At 46.5% G+C, this 22,955-nt stretch overlaps 1 long non-coding RNA gene across 3 annotated transcripts in view; it reads right to left on the bottom strand.

Annotated features, from left to right (window-relative positions):
* LOC135311739 (uncharacterized) overlaps nt 1–1,109 on the bottom strand; it is a 69,066-nt gene extending 67,957 nt beyond the window's left edge. For all 3 annotated transcript variants that reach the window (XR_010371326.1, XR_010371328.1, XR_010371327.1), the window contains exon 1: nt 1,024–1,109. This is a non-coding gene — a long non-coding RNA (uncharacterized LOC135311739). The remainder of the gene's footprint in view (nt 1–1,023) is intronic.
* Nucleotides 1,110–22,955: the final 21,846 nt, after the last annotated feature.

The raw sequence follows: 22,955 nt of genomic DNA, 5'->3' as shown, positions 1-22,955 counted from the left end.
GGTGCTGTGGGGCTCGCCGCAGAGCGGGCAGCGCCTGCCTTGCTGGGGGAAAGGGCGGCGCCGCCGTTCTGGAACCTTCCTGCGCACACAAGCGCGGCGCACGGCACCTGCATCCCAAAATCTGCCCGTTAAAGGCGTGCTTCTGGAGAGCGGCTGCTCATCCCCAACACACCAATAATCGGAATTAGTTCTCTCATATACCAGCTTTCCCCAACAAAATTTTAAAAAGAGAAAATTGTGCTTTTGCTTGATCCTCCTGAGGAAAATAGCAGCTAAAATGTGATGGTCGCAGAAGTTTGGGAGGATTTTAACTCAAATAAAAGCCCCAGACCCACGTGCCCCAACAACTGAGGCACTGCAAACCCATTTTCTCTGCAGCCCTTCGCAGGGAGGCGAGCCTTTGCCGCCCGGCACCGCGCAGACCCGACCACGCCGTGCCCAGCACCGCTGCCGGCGGACTGAAGGAGGACCACGCGTGTTTCCCGTGACACCGCACACGCCAGCCTGGGCGCAGCCGTGCGGGAAGGGCAGATCGCCAGGATCAGCCTCCACGCGAGCACCCTTACCGGGCCGGTCCCCAGGTGCTCGGGATTTTATTTTTTGTCAATGTAACTTCTCATTTGAAGGAGTTCTAGAAACTTTCCGGAGAGAACCGAGGGCGGGGGCTGCGCCCGCGGCTGCCGTAATGCCGCTGCCACCGGGCGCAGGCTGCCCCCGCCGCCCCCCGCAGCCCCCCGGCGGGCTGGGCGAAGCCGCTCCGCTCCCGGCGGCCGGACCCCCGGAGGTCGGTGGGGCTCTTACCCGCGGGCGGCTACCGGGGCCACCCACCCGCCCCAAACTCCGCACCCCATCCGCCCACGCCCCCAGCCCCCCGAGCCCCGCAACAGGTACAGCCCGGGCGAGCCCCCCGCCTACCGGCACCTTCCCACGGCGGCGGCTGCGGCGCTCCCCCGCCCCCCACTGGGAGGGGACCGTGGGGGGGGGGGGGCGCCGGAGCCCCGCGCCCACCGCCCACGCACTCACCCCGTGGCAGCACCCCGGTTCGCCCACCTGCCGTGGCCCGGCGCGGCGGCGGCTCGCAGCCTCCCCTGCTGCAGGAGGCAGGCAGGGGCGGGGGCGGCGGGGCCGTATATACCGGGCACCCCCGCCCCCGCGCGCGCGCGCGGCGGCGATCAGGTGACGGGGCAGCCCCTACACTGCGGAGCCGGGCGGGCCCCGCCGGGCGGCGGCCGCGGGGGGGAGCGCCGCGCCACGCCACGCCACGCCACGCCACGCCACGCCACGCCACGCCACGCCACACCGGGTTCTAGAACGCCGCGGTGGTGGCGGGGGGGCGGGGGGGGAAGGCTCACGGACGCGGCGTTCTAGAACGGAGCCGTTCCCGAGCCGCCCCCCCCGCGTGCCCGGTGCTGCCGGCTCGGGGCGGGGAGCTACCGGCACGCCCACCCGCGGGGGGCCACCCCGTGCGGCCGCCGCCAGACTTGCGGGCGAGCCTGCCGGCCCGCACCTTCGGAGGTGCCGCCCTCGGGTGGGGCCCTGTCCCCTCCCCCCCCCCCTCCGTGGGCCGGTACCGATCGCTTAATAGCGCCGCAGTGAGAGCCGCGGTGGCCGGAGGTACCCGCGGCTGGGGCGTGTGGCGGGCTGGGGGAACATAAAATGGTGTGCCAAGGCCTGCTTGAGGTGGGCAGGTGGGTCCCGCGGGGATGTGAGCGGCGCGGTGGGGAGCGTGGGGGCCCGGGGGGCGCCGGGAGAAACCCCCTCGCCACCAGCGCGTTTTCCTCGCGGAGGGAAGATGCCTGTGCTTCACGCCTATAAAGGAATGAGTTTAATTAAAAATATTGACCCCGCTGTTATCTCTTTTTAAAAAGCAGGAGCAAGGGGGCTGCAAAATCCCATTGCGATGGGTTGGCATGTAAGGATGAGCTGAACGCTCGTTTTTACAGAGTGATGCTGGTGCTCCTCTGCTTCTGAAGATCACTATTTGGTGCAGCCTCCTAACGGGGGGGTGTGTGGGTGTGGGGAACCTGCCCTGCCAGGGCCTTGCCTCTGCCTGCTGCCTGTGCTGGGCACTGGAGGGGTGGTAGACTTGACGGATGTGTGGCCCCTGCTGCTCCCCACCTTTGAAATCTGGTGCCTGAGATCACTGGGTTACCTAATTCAGGCACCTGTACCCCCCTTCTGGGCAATGGGGTTGATGCTTTTTAATGTAGCACACCACCATCACCCCGCTGGGAGAATGCATCCCCACATTCCCCCTTGCTGGGTCTGTGGCTGCAGCAGCACCAATCCCTTTATTTTAAGAGAAACCAGAGCTGGGATGAACTTTTGGGAGCACCCACCTGTATCAGCGGGGCACCAAGGTGCACACCAGGGCTCAGCAAGCGGCTGCAGGCTGAGCGATGTACTCACAACCCTCTGCTCCCAGTGGGAATTTCTGGTTTGAAACAAAAAAAACCTCTCCATGACTCCCCAAACTGCCCTTCCACCCCTAGGAAAAAAACCCAAACCCATCCAAACACCCCATTTGCTCTTGATCGCCGGACAAGCCAGTGGACATCCTTGCCTGCTGGTATTTTGTCACAGGCTATTTTGGGGTCCACCGATGCTGGGGGACAGGTGTCAGGCACCAAGTGAAGCCCCAGCTCTGCATTTCCTGTCCCATGCCGAGTGCCCCCAGCCTCCCGCACCTGCCCTGCTCCCCTGGTGCTTCTTCCCTGCCTGCAGAGCACAGCACGGCTGGCAGGCAGCCCCCACCCCAGCCCCTCTGCTGCCATTTCAGAGCATCTGCAATTCCTATTAGCTATAGAGCTTTAAGTGCTGCCCATCCCTACAGGGTTTGTGTGCAGTTGGCTCCCCTCTGCAAATGGCGTGGTTTTATGCATCTCATGGAGGGAAGCATGCTGGTGCAGGGCCGCTGCTACCGGGTAGGCTTACAGCCCGCTTGGGATCAGGGCCCCTTTGGTGGCATAAAGTATGGCCAGACTGATGTGCAACCTTCCCTCAAAAATTCTTAGGTCGAAACGTGTTTCATTCCGTGGATGTTTCAAATTTTCATGGACGTATTTTCTTATTATTCAGCCTTTAGTCGTTGGTGTAGTCTCTGATGAAGAGGTACGAGAGGCGTATGCCGGGTTGGGCCTTTTCCCCTGATGGAATAGGTACCCTTCACATTAGTGCATTAGCGGTTTTTTCTCCTGGAAAACTCTTAACACTTTAACCTTGTAACTTACTGCCATGTAGTCGTAAAGCTGTGTTTTTCCTGCTAGAAATTTCTCATAGAAACTTGTCTCCCTGACATGATCCACTTACTGTTTTTTCCTTGTCAAGTGCTGGCCTGTTTTTCAATAAAAATAAAAGCAAAGAGCTAATTCTGAAATCCTCAGTCAGACAAAGCTTGCACTGAAATCAAGGAGAGTCTTGTCTCGGTGTAAAGATTGCAGGTTCAGGATCAAAATCATTATAATAAAATGTTGTCACAGGAGCAACATCTCCCACTTTGAAAATAAACATCTTTGCTCCAGTTAGGTATTTATGTAGCAACAGGAGACTATTGATTTAGGAAAGCTTTCTGGTGCACAGATACTCTAAACCTTTAGTGCTACTAAGAAGCAGCAAAGCTCAGGAGGAGCAGGTTACAAAAGCAGTATAATGCATGCCCCTGCTTTCTTTTGCTCCTGGCAGTACTCGGGCAAAGCCTTTGGCTCACCTTCACCTGAAACACCCCTTTGCCAGCTCTTCTCCCTGTCCCTTGGCCAGATGTTCCCAGCCAGGCTGCAGAGCTGACAGGTGTAAACATCTGCCTGTGGTGGGGACACAGGGCTTCATAGCCTGGCAAAGGCACTGAAGAACAAGGGCTGCATCCCTCCTTGAGTATGACTCCCCTGTAGCTTCTCCCTCCTTACCGAAGGGATACTTACAAGGGGGACAACAGAAGTTTTGGTAATTTTACGAAAATAAGAACTAATCTACTAATTCATCAGCAGCACAGATCAATACTGTGGGGCAGGGGGAGAGAAAGAAAGCATACACAAGCAGCCTGAATCAAACAGAGGAAGATTTGTCATCTTATTTATAGAAATTTCCAGAATTTCCTTAGTAATGTAATCATACTTAGGGTAGAAGAATACTTGCAGAGTTATTTTTGAACAAAAGTGGTTAAATTACGTAAAACAGAAAACTGAAAGTCTTTAAACAGTGCTAGAAAGTGTTTCCGAAGAGTCTGACTCTAATCCCAATAAATAGCAAAGCTGTGAATAATATAAGGAGTTGATTACTTTTGTGTCTTGCAACTTATGGTACGTAGAGAAGTACTAGTTGCCTGATAGGGGACAGTTCTAGGAATTTGGTTGGTGACCTCTGTGGGAAAAGAGCTGGGCTGAAAATGTGTTAGAATTATTTTTATGGGAAATTACAAAGTCTTTTCCACTGCTTCTGCCATAGGGGTCACCTTACAAGGTGCATAAAGAATTAAGTGTTTTAATAAGTAATGGTCACCAGGAACTGGCCTGTTCACCCCCTCACCAGAAGACAATTCTACTCTAACAAGAAACAGGTAAACTTGAGTCCAAGAGCAAATTTTTATCCCAGGGGAATGCAAGTATGGCATTTCCTCACTAATGCAAACAAATTTTAATGTAAAAGAAGCTGAAACAACACATCACTCAGAGAAAATCTAAGTTGCTCAGCCTTTAATCTATTTAACATAAATAACTGCCATAACTGTGGTGAATAGGACAGTTGATCAGAAGTCCCAGTAGGGAGGCTTGGAAGTCATGGTATGAAATCTATTCATCTTACAACCCACATCCCAAAAAATGGCAATATCCATGCCTGATGTTCTGAGAAGTGCCAATACAGCATAACTCCGTTTAGTGGCCCATTTACGCAGTGACTAGCTCTCTGCTGAAGTGTAAAATACTGTTTTGGCATAGTTGGAAGATACAAAATTAAGTTGCGTGCACTGGATCTGTGCATCAGTTTCTCACATCCTTCGAGGGCAGGCAGATGCGGTAGTTCAGCCACCAGGCAACCCTCAGGACGTGTTCAGAACTGCCTTCTGATTACGCAGGCACTTCAGGCTCCTCTCCAAAAAGCAGCAGGTGAACTGTGATTTATTCGCTGTACGTGAGAAGGGGGTAAGTGCCGTATTACCCCAGTTAGAAGCCAGTAAGCCCCATTTAGCCATTATAGTACTGTGGACTCGTTCTCTTGTCTCTGAGCAGAGGAACTTGACTTGAAAAGCCTTGCAAAGGGGAGGCGTGAGCTTGTGGTTGTGTTGGGGGCAAGACTTTGTAGAGTCAGTTTTAGTTCCTATCCTGAGCTGTGGGTACCATTGCTGTCCTGCCAGCCGCCACCCCTTTGTCCTTGCAATAGAGAGATAATATTGCCTCGCTCTGCTGTGTCTATATAAGTCCTAGACACTCGTGACCACAAACTAAGCATATACAAAACTGGGTCCTAAGCTTAGCTGAGAGGTCAAGGCATAACACAAACGATTTCCCCATCTAGTATCCACGTGGGGCCACATGCTTCGAGTAAGAGCCGTGCTAAAGGCAGCGTACTACAGCTTCAGAGCTTGCTAGTTGCTCCTGCCCCTCTTTCCAGAGAACCTGGGGAGGAGACAGCCCCCTACTTCCCTCCCTCAATCCCAAAAAGGACGTTTTTTGAACCCTGTTGCAGCAGATGTGGGTCCAGCAACCCTCTATGGGGCAGGACCTAGGAAACCCAGGGAGAGGTACCAATCCACATGTGACTACATAGCTGCAGGGCACATCCCCTGTCATGTCCTTTGCCCTCCATCAGGGAATGATGGGGCTGGGGCCATTGCCCATAGCAAACAGTCTACAGAAATTTATTATTTCTATAGGATGGCTGAGGTGAATTGGCTGAATCTAAGGCATTATTGCTCATCCCTTCCAATCTGACTGCCCACTCAGCAGTGGCAAAGGAGCAGGGAGGTACCAGGACTCTCACCACCTGCTTGTAACCTTCCAACCTTGAAAGCTAGATATAGACTGCTTCTCTGTACAACGCGTGTTGTAAGAAAGAGCCCTTTGTATGCTACCTGCCATCCAAAATGCAAATCCCTCACTCAAAATGAGAGCAGCGGGCAGCCTGCAGACTGCGGGTGACATACACCAGGGTTTGAGAGCTCCTGATATCATAATATGGAGTACAAGCTGGCAATGTTTGCATGTAAATCGAGCTCTCTGAACAAACATTTTGGAATTGTTCATAAACAACAGGTTCCAGTAAAGATGTGACTAATGCCATTAGTCATCAGAATCGGACCTTCTGCATTGCCATAGACATCAGTGGCAAAGCTCCCGTTGACTTCAGCAGGAGCAGGTTATGTTTCTAACAGATTTACTGCCCTACCCTAACACGTGAAAAACACCAAGGTCCGTCAGAAGACAATGGTATGTGAATTGTTATCACATTAACAGCAGAAGAAAAGACCGTTTGGGAACACGAGGAAGCTGACATGAGAGCGGTAATAAAAGAGTGCATTAAATGATGATGCCTCTTCTGAAAGGAAATTCACAGGCATCTGGGGCCATTACCTTTCATATCCTGGCAATCAGGAAATTAACCTTTAACCCTTCTCTGTTGACCTCCTCTCCTTTCTCTTTTTCTGTCATTCATTCTTTTTTCCTAATGACTGGAGAAGATAGATGCAGTCTATGATTTATGCTTCCAAAGGCTACAGTCTGCCTCCTTCTGATACCTTCCCAAGTGCTGAAATGTCTGTGTTCACTCAAATCTTTCTAAAGTCAAAGCTTCACTCAGATTTACTTCCACCTCATCCTTTCTGACACCTGAAGTGAATTGTTTATACTTCACTTATTCCAAATCCTGTGTTATTTAATTATGCCTGACGTAGCTATAAATCTTACTCCCATCTTCTACTGTCACCTAGAGAGACGTAAAGCACTGGAGGTGTTGGATGCATTGAATGCTCTCTGGTTCGAGGACCTTTGGACTTGCATAGAGTGATGTTGCACAGCTGGTACATGGAAATACTCCATGGCCACATTACAAAATTGACATCAGGAGCAAGAGTTGCCTTTAACATCTATACCTGAGGGAGGGCAATATGGGAATGACTGTTTCACCTCCTGGTCTGCCAGGAAGATCTGGCAGATACAGCACCAGACCAGCTGGTTTCAAAAAGAGTGTGAAAACATTGTTTTAAGCACAGAAAAGGTGGCAGTAAAGCCAACAAACAATGGCTACAACTCTTTTCAGGACTACAATGATTGTGTACAAAACTTCTGAAATGCTGTGAGGTGCAAAATTAGCTTTATCAGAGCAAGAACTAGGAGAGCAAGACATGGCCTCTTATCATGAAAACTGGAAATTCTGCCTAGGTAAGGTCTGAGCAGCCTTTGCCTGCAGAGAAACTGAAAGTCCTGAGTCATCACACTGAATCGCAAGCTGCCGGCTGCAAACCCAAGCACTGAGTTCCCACCTATGTTCACTGCACATATTGCAAATGAAACTTTGCTGACATCACTGTATTTCACCACATGCCAAAATGTGAGTATCTCCTATGGTTTTGTTTTCTTTGGAGGCTTCCTCTCCCTGCCTTGGGTCATGCCTATAGTGTGTACCAAGAACTAAGTCTGGCATAACTAGTCCTCCGGCCATCATGCTCTGGGGACATGTGGTTCTTGCATACACACCTGGTTTTTGGACTTTTTTTCCTGCAGAAACCAAAGTTGGGTGGGGGAATGCAGTTGAACTCTAGGGCTCATGCTTTTGTGAGATGTGGCTGGGGAATGTACCTGGCAGCTCAAAAGCATTGCTCAGTCTTTCCCTTTAACCCTTGTTAAGGTCACTTTGGTACCACCCAGCATCTCTGGAGTCCCCCTGAAGCTTTGTTCTATTTTAATCTTGAGCGATGGCTTTTTCTCCAAAACCATCTAAGTGGTGCTTGCCCAGGGAAATGAAGACTGTGTGGGCACCACCTGCAATCCCTGAGGGCTGGTCCAGCTTTCCAGGTAACCTATGTGCTGGGAAGGGATTTTTTCGAATTATTGAATAGGGGTGTGCTGGGCATGATGGAGTGTAGGACTCCACTTCCCCACCAGAGCCACACCATCAGTACTCGTCCCCTCCTCTTGCACAGACCCTGTCAGCTTGTAGGCACAGTTCAATTTATTTCCTCTGGGCTCCACCAGAGGATTTGCTGCTGTTTGCAGAGAGCAGCTCTGAAGCATTTGGGGAGCTGTAGTTTTACCCAGCGTATTTGCCAGCCATTCAAGGTGACTGTTTCCTCTCCTGGCTGTGGCAGCCCCAGCACACCAGGGGCAGTGGGCTTTGCTTTTTGACCAGTGCTCCCATCCCTACATGAACTGCAGCAGTGCCACATATGTGTGGGATGGAATTGTGCCCTTTGCCTGGCCTCCTGCTCCGTCTGTGACTGGGAGAGCTCGAGGGATGGCGTGTCAAGGAGCTGGTAATAGAAATAAATGAAGACACCCCCCACCTCCTATTGTCCACAGAGGCTATTTTTGGTGGAACTATTTTAAGGGTTGTTCTCCTGGCATCCCACATCCTGACATTTCAGCACGTTTGCCTCACCTACTGTCTGCATTAATGGGTTTTCAGCTACAGATCATCCCTATCAAGCCACTGCAGTGATCCTTTATGCCCTATCTGTGTTGTACACACAGTATCATCAGCACCTTTTATTTATAAAACAATAACTCCAGGAAAAAAAAGGGTGTTTCTACTCTCCCCCAGCACTTAAGAGCTAAAGCATCGTTTTAGTATTCACTGTATGATGCCTTAGTTGAGCAAAACACACTTTGTGCAGAAGCTGTTTAATAAATAAAATAAAAACATGCTCCAAAGTGACCCACATGGCAGGGGTAATTTAGTATGCTGCTCTTTATGCTTTCTCTCTTACTTCTGCTGTTTACAGATATTTTTTTTCTCATCTGTTTGCACAGGGAATAGATGCTGACGTTGTCCTTTTCATGAATAAATCTCTTTCTTTCATGTTGGCCAGCACAATAAAAAATTATCAAACAAATTAGAGTTTGAACCTGCAACCATTTCTCATGAAAGGAAAACCTGTTCCTGGGCCAAGTCCCTGGCTTGCAAGGGGCTTCTTCTTTAGGAAGGGCTGCTCATGTGAGCTACATATACAAGGTCTCAGGATTTTTGTGCTGTAGAACTTGACTGTCAGCCAAAGCTGGAGGCAGCTCAGCAAAGGGAATAAAGGTGGGTGTCAGAGACCAGTCTCAATTTCCTTTTCCTGTGCCACCTGGTGCTGGCATTTGTTGGACAGGCCAAAGGTTGCTGTAATTTATACCATGGATTAAGGTCTTGGTAGTATGGTTTGCCTCCAAAGCAAGAATTATGTCTGTGGTAGCTCTACCAGCAGGAGAGTTAGGGGGCACCAACTGAAATCTCAGAGGAGATTCAAAGCAAAAAGAGGGAGACACTTCTCATGCAGCCCACAGGTTATCTCAGGACATGATGCTTCTGGAATTACATGGATTGCAATGTAGATTGATGGGAAGAATTCCCCACAAAGGTTGTTACATATGAAGGCACTACCTCAACCTCAGGCACCCTCTGAGCTGTTAGTACCTGGAGGCTGTGTCTAACAGAGAAGCACTACCCACTACATTGCTCCTCTGCCATTAACCATGTGGACCTTCCTCTGTCCTGTTGTGTCTGTTCTCATTTCAGAGCTAACAGCAACAATTTCCATCTCCAAGTTACAGTATTTTCATTTGGCTACATCCCAGTAAGCAAATGATGAGACGTGGTAAGGATGTAGCCCATATTGCCTTAACTGCTGTACACTAAGCTTCCCTCTTCCCTCCTGCCTTCAGTGGGAGAGGAGTCATACCCATCCTTCTGCAGGTGTTGAGTGACCAGCACAAAACAGGTGCTTATGTCCTGCATCCTCACCAGCTCAGCTGGAAGCGGATGCCCTGGCCAGACCAACTATCCTGGCTCAGAAATGTCACCCAGCTTCAGCCAGGGGATTTTATGTATATATCAGGAGGTTGCATGGGACAACATCTGAGAGACAGCAGAGATCTGCGGCTGAGGTTGTCACCAGCACACGCCTGCTGCCAGGCAGTGCAGGGGTCCCCAGAGCATCCTTCCGTGGGCATCACTGGGACATTTGCTGCCTTGTGCCCCAGCTCTGGCACACCTTTTTCCAGGTTCCTCCTCAGCATGGTGAGGAATAGCTTTAGCTTTCTCAGCCTTTTGGAAGGGGAAAATTGTGTTCCCAGAGGCAGTTCCCAGTTCACAGGGTTGTGGACACTGGCTTCCTAAAGGTGGAAGTAACAGGATAGAAAATGTGCGTACAAAGAACAGTTTTTGTCAATAGCTGACGTGTATTAGGTGCCATGATAAAGAATTCAGAATTAATATGACTAATCCAGGCTTTCAGAAGCCCTGGCTCCCACTGTGCTGAAAATGGTATCAGTGTAAGTCTTTTATGCGCTGGACCCTACGAGGTAAGCAAAACTGTTCTTGGTATCTTCCTTCACTCAGGAAAGAATAGTCAATAAGGCCTTTGTGTTGTGCCTGGCGAGGAAACGACAAAAACAACTGCATCTTCAGCCAAGAAAAGCCTTGCAAGGATAAAGATGATAGGATTTCAACTAAACAGCAGAAATGCACTTTGGTAGCCATAACTTTATAGGCTAGTGCTAATATATGCAGCAAATGTGGTGCTGCCAGCTAGTGTTTGTTGAGTGCATCCAACAGCAGCGAGCAGCGTGTGGACACCCGTTTTGACATGTATTGGTGGTTAGTACAGTTTTAAAGGTTAACCAAGTAAACACCAGCAAAAGTCCTACAAATAATGTTAATTTTACAGAACCAGAGATACAAGACAGATTATTTAATAGAGAAAAGGGAGATAAAACCCACAAGGCAATAGTTCAAACAGTTGCAGCTGACTGGATGCATGTTAGAAAGGAAGACTAATCGAAGAGATATTTCTGCAAATACTAAAAATGTAAACAAAAAGAAGACTCTCCTGATTTCTGCATTGCTACCAAAAGTCCTCAAGCACCGAAGTAAGTCCAGAAGTGGAGTCATCAAAGTCCCCCTGTATAGGGCAGAAACATACCCCCAGGTCTGACTTGCTCCAGAAAAATCTGTTTTCTTCCTCTGAGGGGGCAACCAGGGCCCCTAAGAGCATGAAAGAGGTTAGTCTTGGTGGTTGTGTCCAAGGCCAGAAAGATACTCTCATTTCTTCTTGCTTCCTCTGCCCCTCTGTGCAACTCACTTACCTCTGTATGAAGCACAGGATGTTCATGTTTGCCTGAAGCATATCTTTCAGAAAGACTTTAATAATTCATTGAAATAATTAAGGGTGAGGAAATCCATAACTTTCCATGGCAGTTTGCTTCCAGTGCCCATCAACCTTCATGCTAAAAATGCATGCCACATTTCCGATTGGAACAGGTCTGAGCTCGCCGTCCAGTCTGATACTTGCTGTCCTTTTCCTCCATGAAGTTAAAAGAACTCTTTAATACCCAATATTTTTCCTCCCTTAGAATGCTTATTTTGCTGTCTATCAAATCTTTCCTCAGTCTTCTTTCTGATGAGCTAAACAGATTGAACTCCCAGCCTTTCACCAGAGAATAGCTCTCTGATTGTCCGATTGGTTTGGGGCTCTCTTCTTTCTGTGCTTGCTGACTTTTTCCAAATACTTCTGGTAACATGGATGTAAGAAGTACACTCACTATTCCCAGTTTACTTTCACCAGTGCTGCATACAGATGTGCTTAGTTACTTTTTTTTTTTTAAATAAAATAGCCCTTTCTTCTTTAGCCATTGGGGTCCCCGGATTTCTCTGAAGGACCCATTCCAGGCTTCAGGCCTGTCTTTACTAGGAGCAACTAGCATTTGCTGCTTCTAGATGTGTCGTACGTTACTGAAAGGGACCCACCAGTCCAAGCCACCTGGACTGCCCCATGCGTACTCACATGTTATTTGTTCCCCTGACCATTTCAGTGTCATCAGTGATGCGTGGTGTACACAAGGGCAGCCTGGGGAAGCATGGCCAGGGTGGTACACTTAGTGCAGGGCTTTGGCAAGGGAGGGTTGCAAGGGTTAAGTGTGCCTCTGTCTGACCCCACCATTGAGGGATCCCAAGTGTCCCAAGGGGCTTGTGTTCAGTATAGAGTGGTCAGTGCCTCCAAAGCCAAAATCCATCAACTAGCCAGAGGCGTTTTTTGAAAGAAAGGTGTGGTTGCAGGTTATTTTTGGCTTTCTGTCTGGTTTTGAGCTGCTTATGTCTATACTCTGCCCTGATCAGGTAGGAGGCTGACCCAAACGGTTTTGATAAAAGAGCACTTAATAGGAATGACACTTCTGCTCGAGTTTTGGCCCTCTGAAGCCAGGATATGGACATGCAACCCTCACAGAGGGTCTCAGCTACCTGTCCCGTACTTACCCAGAGGGTGTGCCAGCCCTGCCACCCATGCGATCTCACTGCACCTTACCGTGTGCTGCTAGTCTCCATGGCCACCACATCTTTTTCAGGGTACAGATCCCTCCTCCTCAGATTTTGGGGCTGGCTCACCCAGTCTTTACTGCGAGGCTAGTTCAGTGAGTTGTCCTGGGACTTAGTCAATCTTGGCCTTTTTTTTTTTTTTTTTTTAAGTGTCTGTTATATTGTGAAAATGAGGGGTTACTGGGGGGCATAGATACAACAGCGCTTTTTTTATTCCCTTTCTCCTACACATGAGACTGGCCAGCATACACAAAGTGCATGAATAGCCAGAGCAGAATTGAGCACAGAGAGCATCACACCATGTCCACATCACCCAGGGAAGGATCTCTTTGAACAAACCTGGTTTCCTGGAAGTGTAGAGGGACCTTGCGGACTGGTGGATTCAGAGCCCGTTTAGGTCTTTGGGTCTTGGGAAAATAATTGGGAGTGTGGCTTGGGATCACAGCAGGAGAGTGCATCTCTTTCTTCCTGAAAAGAGGAATAGTTTGCTTTGCGGACAACCACAAGAGATAACGAGGGAATAAATTTCGAAAAATTTTGTGCTAAGAGCTTTTCAAATTCCATTAATTTACACCAAGACATCTCTTCCAACATCCAGGAGAAAATTTGCGTGAACGTGTTGGTGATTACACAATCAATGGAGGGAGAACATGAAGCAAAATCTTTGCCAGTGCCATTAAGGATAATGGCATTAGGGAGAAATCCTGAGCAGGGCTAATTACTCAGTGTTTAGTAGGCTTGGTTATGCAAGCTGCAGAAAAAGTAGTTAATGTGAGTACCTGGAAGGAAAGACTTTTCTTAATAATGATTTTGTTGTTGTATCACCATCATGCGTTTGGTTGCAAAGGAGATGTGTGTGCTGTTTATTTCCCCAAGCTGATGTACAAAAGGAATAAATAAATCTCAGCGAGCTGAAGTGAGGCAAGATGTGCAAGTCAATAAATCACAAAGTCATTAAGAGTGGGGTGCAGATTTTGTATTGGATTGTGTAATGCACAGGAAGCTACTGAACACTCCTGCATACAGGGATGAGTCCAGCCATATGCATATAAAAAGATGAGCCATTGCATCTTGAAGATTAATATTTAGTGAGCGGGCATCATAAAAGAAGAATTTACAGGAGTCAAAACTAAAGGCCGTAAAGAGGTTATTGCTTGTTTTGACCATAGACTTCGCAGTGGAGCAGGCTGGTTTCCATAGGGGGTGCCATTTGCTGGCTCATTCATTTGTTGGGTCATGGTGGTATGGAGCCATGGAGGCTGGACAGAATTGTAGGGCAGCCTCGGTCACTTTGCTTCCTCCAGCTGAGTGAGACAAGGCAATGGATTAGAAGGGGGTGAGAGGAGTCTCAGTCCCCAAATCCAGAAAAGGAGAGTCCCTCACTCTCCAGAGTCCATACCAGATGGATTAAAGTAGGATAGGTAAAAAAGAAACAGAGTCTTCTCCCTTTTTCCCCAAATCCAAAGGAATGAGGCCAGTGGGAAGGTGGTGGTGCCTGTCCTTAACCTGTTTAGCCAATAAGTGGGTTATCATGCCTGGTGGAAATGTCCACCAGGTGCAGTAATAACGCAGCCTGTAGAGAATCTGGGTGCTCGATAGAAAAAGGTGTGCACGGTTCACACAGAGACCAGTGACATCTGGGTGTGCAGCTTGTTAAAAGGAAATTAAAAGCAAGAGCCAATAGGGTAAAATGCTTGAGGGTGGTGAGGAGGTTATCTCAAAAGACACCATATTTACTGGGTCATAGTAAAGGTATTTCCAGATATCAGAAAATATTTTAGAAAGGAAATAAGACAGGCATAAGGTAAGCAGCTGGATAAAGAAGGCTGTCAACGACAACCTTAAGAAGCGTAGGTTGTGTCCAAACCAGAGAAAGTAAAAGAGCACAAGCTCTGCAATCATATGCAAAACCATAGTAAAATAAGCCAAACTGGATTTTGTGGAATAATTTACTAAAAGGCATAAAATCCAGTAATAAAACCTTTTTCAACTGCATCAGGTGGAGGCCACATGCCAGCAAACACATAGGGCCAACGGATGACTGTGGGGTAATGGGAGCACTTAGAGACAATAGGACTGTAACAGCAGTGGCAGACGAGCCCTCTGTGCTGGTGTTCGCTGGAGGGGAGCCTCGGGAAGCCTCCCACGCCACAGCATTTTCCTACTGGGGATGAGGGAGAAACTGCCTCAGATTGAACTGTCAGAAGAGAAGGTTTTAGAGCTAGCTGATGAAATGCATAGCAACAAATCACCACGTCCAGCCAGGGTTCACCCTGGGCTGCCGAGGAGACTCAGTTACAAGACTGCTGAACTACCAACTGCGATGTGTAACCCCTGCCTTCGATCAGTCATATGCCAGGAAACGGAGGTGGTAAAGAGGATACTCTTTTCAAAAAAAAACTCCGGGAAACCACAGTCTGTCTGTCTGCCTTCCATACCAAGCCAATTTTCAGGCAGTGTGATGAAAAGATTTTGGTCTCTTCTCCCAACTTACTAGTGATAGGATGAGAGGAAATGGCCTGAAGTTGCATCAGGGGAGGTTTAGATTAGATATTAGGAAAAATTTCTTTGCTGAAAGAGAGGTCAGGCATTGGAACAGGCTGCCCAGAGAGATGGTGGAGTCACCATCCCTGGAGGTGTTCAAAAAGCATGTAGATGCGGCATTTCAGGACATGGTTTAGGAGGCAGGGGGGTGTTGGGTTGGTGGTTGGACTTGATGACCCTAGAGGTCTTTTCCAATGTTAATGATTCTATGATTCTATTAAAAAAAGACCAGACAGATAGGTTGGATTGATACTGGAGGGTTGCACTGCATTGCAGGACTGTTGGAGTCCTTCAGAAGAGCCAGTATGTCTATGGATGAGGATGATCCTCTGGAATCAGCGTATTTGTCTTCCCCAAAAGCTGATGACAGGTTCTTCGACAAATTGTCTGCTTAACGTTTAGGAAAGCACACAGATGTGTCTCTGTTGCAGTAGTTTGGATGACATGCGCCATGTTTCATTCTCACCCTCATGTGTGACCCGGAGCGAGCTCTGCAGGAGCTGGGGTTGAGGAGAGTTACCTGCCCTGTGGCTCCCACATGTCCCACTTGGGAATCCCACTTGTAGGTCAGACCTCGTCATCTCTTGGGTCTCTGACTGGGGCTGTGGAGTCAGTAAATATCATAATCATCTTCATCACTGATGGAGTGCCTTAGCTTTAACATAGATCCCATAATGCTATGTGATGTACAGAGACAATAATAAAGAAAAAAGTGTGTTCTTGCCCCCAAGACTTGCAGTCTAAGACAACAAACAGTAGAGGCCTACCAAATCCAAGACTGGATTTAGTTCTTCTGTGAGGGGTGGTTTCATGTCTTGGCTGTTCCAGAGCACACCACCAATACTAATGTTTGGGTTGAAAACCCCTTCAAGCCCACATCCTTCTCTGCAGCACTGCTGCCTAACCGCCCTTCTGCTTGTACAGTGCATTATTCTTACTTTGTTCCTGTATTTATTGGATGGCATCTCCTGCTGGAGGAAGGATCCCAGGATTACCAAGACAGTTTTGAACTCTAATCTCAACATGTGGCCTACTTGTAAACCCATTTAGTTTGGGCTTATCTGCAAGTAAAATCAGTGTCTAAGTTATTAATGAAAATATGAGGAATTCTCATTTTTGAGCTGACAGCCTGGCTGCTGTGCCCTGAATGGGCTGTACTGGCAAGGAAACTTGGAACGGTTCTTCTTTGTTGGGATTTGTTTGCTCCTGTTTGCTAATTAGAATGAAAGCCCGTTGCTTGAGGTTATAGAATCGGCTGATAACTTGTTTGCGGGGTTTAAAAAGATTAAATCTAACAAGAAAGCTGCTGCATGTGCATTTAAAACTAAACTTGTGGTTTTGCATTTGAACAGTAGTGGTATATAATGTGATGATTAAAATGGAAGATGAGAAAATATGTTACTTTGAAAGATTTGATCAGTTATTTCCATAGGAGCATGTCAGGGAATCGAGGACACTTGATTTCCCTTCATTGTTCTGCATAACTGAATATATTTGGGTCATTATATCTGAGTAATCAGAATAACATTCTTAAAACCAAAAAAGGAGTAGTGATAGCAGCATATGATTAAGTGTGGCTTGTTTAGAATCTTCTGGAAAATCAGATTTAACACATTTCAGAGTCCTTTTTCCCATTGATGAACCGGGGATTTACATGACTAATGTCTATTAACACATGTAAATACCTCTTGCCTCAATGGGAACGGACAATGGGAAAATAAATCCTGCCTGCAGCCCATTCTCTCATATGAATCGAGCCTATGAATGTACTGTTTCGTGGTGGGGTATCTGCTGGGCTGGGAAACACAGCCAATGTTCATATAATAGGTTTTCATCTCTGAAGGCAAATGTCAACATCAATTTACCTCCAGGGTAAGTGAGACCTCCTGAGGGACCTCAGCCCTGTGCAGAGGGGTCACAGCACAAATCCATTGCCCACATTTTCGCAGACATGAGAGCGGGCTGGCAGGCACGCAGGGAAAGGCCAAGGAGCGCGGGAGTGGGACGTGGTCCAAATCAGGATATTTTCTGAATGTGGAAGAGGGAGGTTCAGTGATTAGAAGTGAAGTTTGCTGGCCTGGGCACCAGAGGACAGTTGTAAATAAGTTTCAGTAGCTGTTTTTTCTGTTAATAAAGCAAAACATGTAAACACATCCTAGACGGCCATCCATCAGAAAGGCATTTTGCATCACATACGTTTTATGAATATTAGATAATGGAGGAATGTAACAAATAGTCATTTTTGTCTCTCTCTTGAATACCAAATAACGGTTATTAGTATCTGTCAAATAAATAATGTGAATAATTTAACAAGGCATCGCTATTGTGCAAGAAATGATATCCCATTCTATTAAGCTTTGGAGTCAGTTATTGTGCGAAGATAATAAATACATGGAGCAGCTACAGCAATTATGTCCTAGAAATCTACTTCAAGTGGTGTGCTGCTTTAAGAAAAGCAAACCATTTGGACTCTCCGCATGCCACGCAAGTGAAAGGCTAGAATGCACAATACGTGCAAAATCTTCGGCTCATGTCAACTGGCGCAGCTCCAGCTATTTCAGCTGTGCTCTGTATATGGTGCCCTCTGTATATAGTGATTATATACGCACACACCTTCCTAGGTCCATCTCCTTAATAAAAGTGCATGTGACCTTATCATGTCAGTTTGCCCTCTCTGCTAACTTTTGAACCTTTTCCGATAAAATCTGCCAGAGGTCTTGCAGGTAGGTTCTACAAAGACTAAGGGGCTAAGAAGGGAAGAGGGATCCTGTCAATGAAGCCAGCATCTGCCCGTGCCTTGTGTCTACAGGAAATCCAACTTGATGCTGTTGGTCAGGTAGCCACTTGTAAAAAGAAAGGTATAAGATGAAATATCAGATTAAAAGCATTTCAGTGATCACTTTGAGGTGATGCTCCTGGAATGCATTGGCCTCCTGCTGCAAAACAGGGTACGCTTACCTGCTTTCAGGCTCAGGATTGCATATCAAATGTTAATAACTCTTTCATTGATCTTTCTGGATTCCTGCTTGTGGCTCATTATTTAATCAATCAAAATTACTTGAAAAATACTATTATTCAAAATTACTATTTAGGACTACAGAAGTTGTTCTAATTACAGATTTACCTTTTACTGAAAAGACCTGGTATTTTCTGTGGTAAAACATTCCTTTCTGAACACAGGAAAGTATTAACTATTTGCATTAAAGTTTTCTATGCTGGATGTTTACTGCTCACTGATTTTTTTTTCTCAGAATGAAACTGAGGAAAACCATTTATCTCTCAGCTGAAGTTTGAAAGCTTCAAGGTAGGGGCTGGAAATTCTTCTGCAACCAAGACCTTGTGTCAAGGACATGCTTTTTACCATACCCATCCCAGTCTTGTTTAAAAAACCAAGAATACGAAAAATAAACCCGTTGTGGGCTGCATCTGCTTATTGACTACTTGTCCTACTGAATGGCTAAAAATCTCCCTGGGGACCAACACCACACAACGTGCTTCAATGCCACCTCTCATCTCCAGGACCTCGGTAACAGCAGTACATGTGTACAGAGCACCCAAGAGTGCCCAAGACCAGGGTGGTGACGGATGTCACCTGACACTTACCTGAAATGCCTGTATAAATAGTGTAAAAAGGAGGCAATGTCACTCTGCAGTGCTCTCAGCAGCTTTGCTCCCATTGCTGGCCCCCAAGGACAAGGAGCGGGCATCCGGAGCTTGCAGTGGATTCCCAAATCCATGACTTCTGCTGTTCCCCAGCTATGTGCATCATCCGTGAATCTCACCTGTCTCATCTACTTCTGGTCCACAAAACCTTACCACTGTTATCAGTTACTTGGCTGGCTCCAGCGTCACAGGTTTATGCTGTGAATATAGAAATTTCTACCAACTCAAATGAACGATATGGATGTTATCTGATGCTAAATGATGGGATTAATTTTTCACCATCTTTCTTAGAAAAAGAATGCAGAAGACTATATGAAAAATCTGCTGTCTTAAAGCTGATAAAGGAAATTCCTCAAACATTGAAAGCTGCTATAACTAAGGCAGTCCAGACAACTCTCATTTGACTCTGTTGTACATCTACAGCATCTTATGGCCAAACTGTGTTCTCTAAAGGACAACTGTGTTGTTGAATGCAAAGGGTCAGTGTTATGCACAGCCTGGGTTTGCTTGTGGACTGAATGAGAGCTGTGGAGCAAGTTGAGCAGTTCTCTGCATCTCATTTCTTACATCAGCTGGAGCGTGGGTTTGCACATGGGACATGGTGTCGTGGGCAAAGAAAGGCGTCTTCTATGGCACAGCCAAATCCCCTCCTGGGATCTTACCCTGGCCTTTTTTCTGCCACAAAATCCCTTTGTGATGGTGGAAAGCCACAGGAACCAAGTTTTTCAGAGATGACAGTTTACATGTTGCTGTATCCAGGCTGAAATCTCAGGATTGGGCTGGCAGGAGTCGTTGGCGTGCACAGTTGCATCCGAAATCAATAGAAGCTATTTTCTGAGCATATGAAGTGCTGTAGAAAATATGATGTACTATGAAATGATAAGCCTTAGGTATTTCAAACCTTCCACCCTGAATTAGTGGGTAGTTTGGACCATACACTCAGTGTGTCTTGGTTCTCTATGCATAACCATCTCCAGTAATAATTCATCTCACCAGAAGCACTGTGGGAGTAAGTTAAATGTTTGTGAAACACTGATACCGTATGCTGCAGCAAAGCCCAGGAAGGCATGAATAATTCTGCTTTCAGAGCAGGGTGTGAACAGTGTGCAGTAAATGAGACAGTCATGCATTTATGATGAGGATGAGCAGGATTTTGAGGAGCAATTAGTGAGGGAGGGGTCAAGTAGAAAAAAACCCAGTAGTATAGTGAGATAATTAAAGATGTTTCATAATCCACATGCCCATAGGAAGGGGTAACAATTGCTCAGACAACCATGCAAAATTAAGCACTCATTTAGGAGATCTTACATAATACACGTCACCAATTGCTTTGGTATTTGCAGAACTGAGGTCTGAGCACACCCCGTTGGTCTAAGATAATATGATTGCATCAATGTTGATGTTTTATATCAATAGAAAATCTGACATTTGTGTTTTGAAGAGCATCAAGGCACAAATACCGCTTTTGCCAGCCAATGCTAGTTAGCCTCTTGTAACTACTATTTCATACATAGTTTAATGATGTGTAAATGGGGAAAACCCTAAAACACACCATAAAAACCCATGCCAAAACTCTGTGAAAGGGTGTTGCTGTACTACAGGGATGCTGTTTGCCTACAGACTATTTTAGTCCATTATTCAGCTCCTTTTGTTCTCCTCATGCAACCTGGACTTTCATTAAATGCAAATGAAAAATAGTAAAAAAAAGGAAAAATAAATAAAGAGGAAAAGGAGCACTGTATGGATGTCTTTACTGAGATACAGTGGGGCTGAGAAGCTTTCCCTCTCAGCCAGTTTCTGGTGGATTTGCTGACTGTTTTGAGAACATGAAGAAATGAAGCACATGGAAGCACCCCTACCAAATTAACATTTTCAGCTCAGTTTTCAGGGGCATAAAATAATTGCCAGCTGAAGGTCTGCCTCCAGTAAGATATTTATTCCATGTAGTAAAGGAGGATATAATCCTGGTAAGGCTGATGAGGCTGATGATTTCCATTCTCGTATCAGCTCTTGCCCCAAATAGTGTCACATTGCAGAAATATTATTTGACAAAATGACAATAATGTTTTCCGATATCTGCTCCAAATACACAGAATGCAAATTATTTTGAAAGAGATGAATAGTGTGTGGAGAAGCACCATTCAATTAAATAATTGGTTGTGAGCATCTTTTCTTATTAAAATGAAGCAATTGTAAATAACAGAATAATATTTAAATGAAATAGTATGTAAGGGGAGTAAGAAAGATTTGCAAGAAACATTTGTAATTACGTTATCTCTAAGTAGAAAATTTATAAATTCTAATGAATAATACAAATGTATCCTGATATAAAATGGAAATGTTTGCTCAAAAGGCTGAATATGTAAGGATTAAGTTCTTTTTATTGAGGAAGTTTCTCCTGGCTCTATGCAATATTCATAAAATGTGTTACAAGTTTATAAACAGAAAAGATATTTGTTAAAATACAAATTTAGTATGGAAGGTATATTTTAAATATTTAATGAAACAGTTATGCTGTATTAACAGTATGTTCTTTATTTCTCAGATTAAAAATTCACAGGGATTTTATCCCTCCCATCTTTTTTTGACATAGCTTTTATTAGAGTTATTCTCTATACATTTTCAGAAACAGCCAAAGAATACTAATAATTGGCATATACATTTAAGAATACCTGCTGTTTGTGCTTCAAATGTATTATATACATATACATAACATCTCAGTATTTATTACCAAATAGTCTTCACACTCTGTGACTGCGTAACTGGGAATATAGCATGTAAACTGGCTGCTGTTTACATGTACCTGTGATGAAAATGGCTGGCTACGGAAGGGGAGGAGAGGTGGGAAAAGGCCAGCAGGTGAGGGGCAGCAGTGGTTGCCAAGGCTAGAGGACACCAGCTCTGTTCATTCCATTACATCCCAATGCTTGCTGGCACCCGAGTCCAGGCTGTTAGATTAATTTAGGCAGTACTTCATGTAGGCAGTATAGAAAAACCTTTCCCTCCCCTCCCACCAAGGCCGTTTCCTCATAGACTAACTTCTGCTGCTGAGAGGTAGGTCCTGGAGCACGAGGGTTTACATTCCCAGAGCAGGTTGCTTGGTGATTAAAGCAAACCCATTGTCATTCTGAATATTGCCATAATTTAAAATGCAGGTCTAACTTTTTCTGGACCTGTATGAAACTCAGTGACACTTGACACTGCCCTCTGGCATGAAGTCCCACAAATTAGTTGCCTGCAATGAAATGATCCACTGGGACCTACTGAAAAACCTCAGTGAAACCCTTTTTTCTCTTCTCTTGACCTTTTTCTTTGGGGGAATTTTTTTGACTGTTTACATTTTTGTCTGTGCAAGTATTCCCTGCAGAAAATGTGGGCTCTGTTACAGAAAGGGTGAATGCCTGGTGAATAGGCCAGCAAGCTCGATCCCTGCACAGCCTGGGAGGAGGGTTGGTAGGGGACTGCACCTATGCGTGGGGACAGGGACCACTGAGGTGGTGGCTGCAGGAAACCAGGGACCTCCAGACCCACCAGACAACGTGGGGAAGCACTGCAGGGAGGCTGCAGGTTGCCTGTAGGCAAGACCGGATGGGGTAGGGCTGGCTGTCCATCCAGGTTTCCTGAGTTAGGGCTGCTCTGAGCTGTGGGTTTGAGTGGCTTGGGCCTGCAAAGCCACCTCTGTTGTGTTTTGCAAAAAGACACTGTGAACAGTCAAATTAAGGCTAACAGGAGGTGCATTTTTTAGATTTAAGAAAGCAGACTCAAAGCCTGTCCTGCCGCAGAACTTGCATGTGCCTTTGGGGCAGTCAGCTGAGCTTTTCTTTTGCATTGGGTGGGTTGAAGGCTCAACGCCAAATATCTTCCCTGGGTGAACTTTCAGACATTGCCCAAACTGAATCAGTGTCGAGGTGTTTCTGAAGTTAAGTTTCTCACTACAGAAGTCACCCAGAAGCCAACAGGGAGCCAGGGCAGCTTGCTGTAGTACAGGCACTGCTTGCAGCAAAGGACACATACCACCAAGTGCTGCACCAACTTAACCAGCTAACTGGATTTAAGATGAACCATCATGTGAAACATAGCAGCCCATGCACCGGCAGAGAGGTAGAATAATGAAACAGAAAAGGAATGGTCACAACCTCCTGGCTATTTACTGGAGAATGAAAAGCTGTTCTGACTGCTAATGGATGCTGATCATCTCTTCTAACTTGTGGAAACTACCCTGCCCCTTAGGTTGCAAACCCAAAGAA

Source organism: Phalacrocorax carbo, chromosome 2 (assembly GCF_963921805.1).
Source record: "Phalacrocorax carbo chromosome 2, bPhaCar2.1, whole genome shotgun sequence".
Lineage (NCBI taxonomy): Eukaryota > Metazoa > Chordata > Aves > Suliformes > Phalacrocoracidae > Phalacrocorax > Phalacrocorax carbo.
The sequence above is the reverse complement of the archived record's forward strand: the minus strand, read 5'-3'. Positions and strand labels throughout refer to the sequence as shown.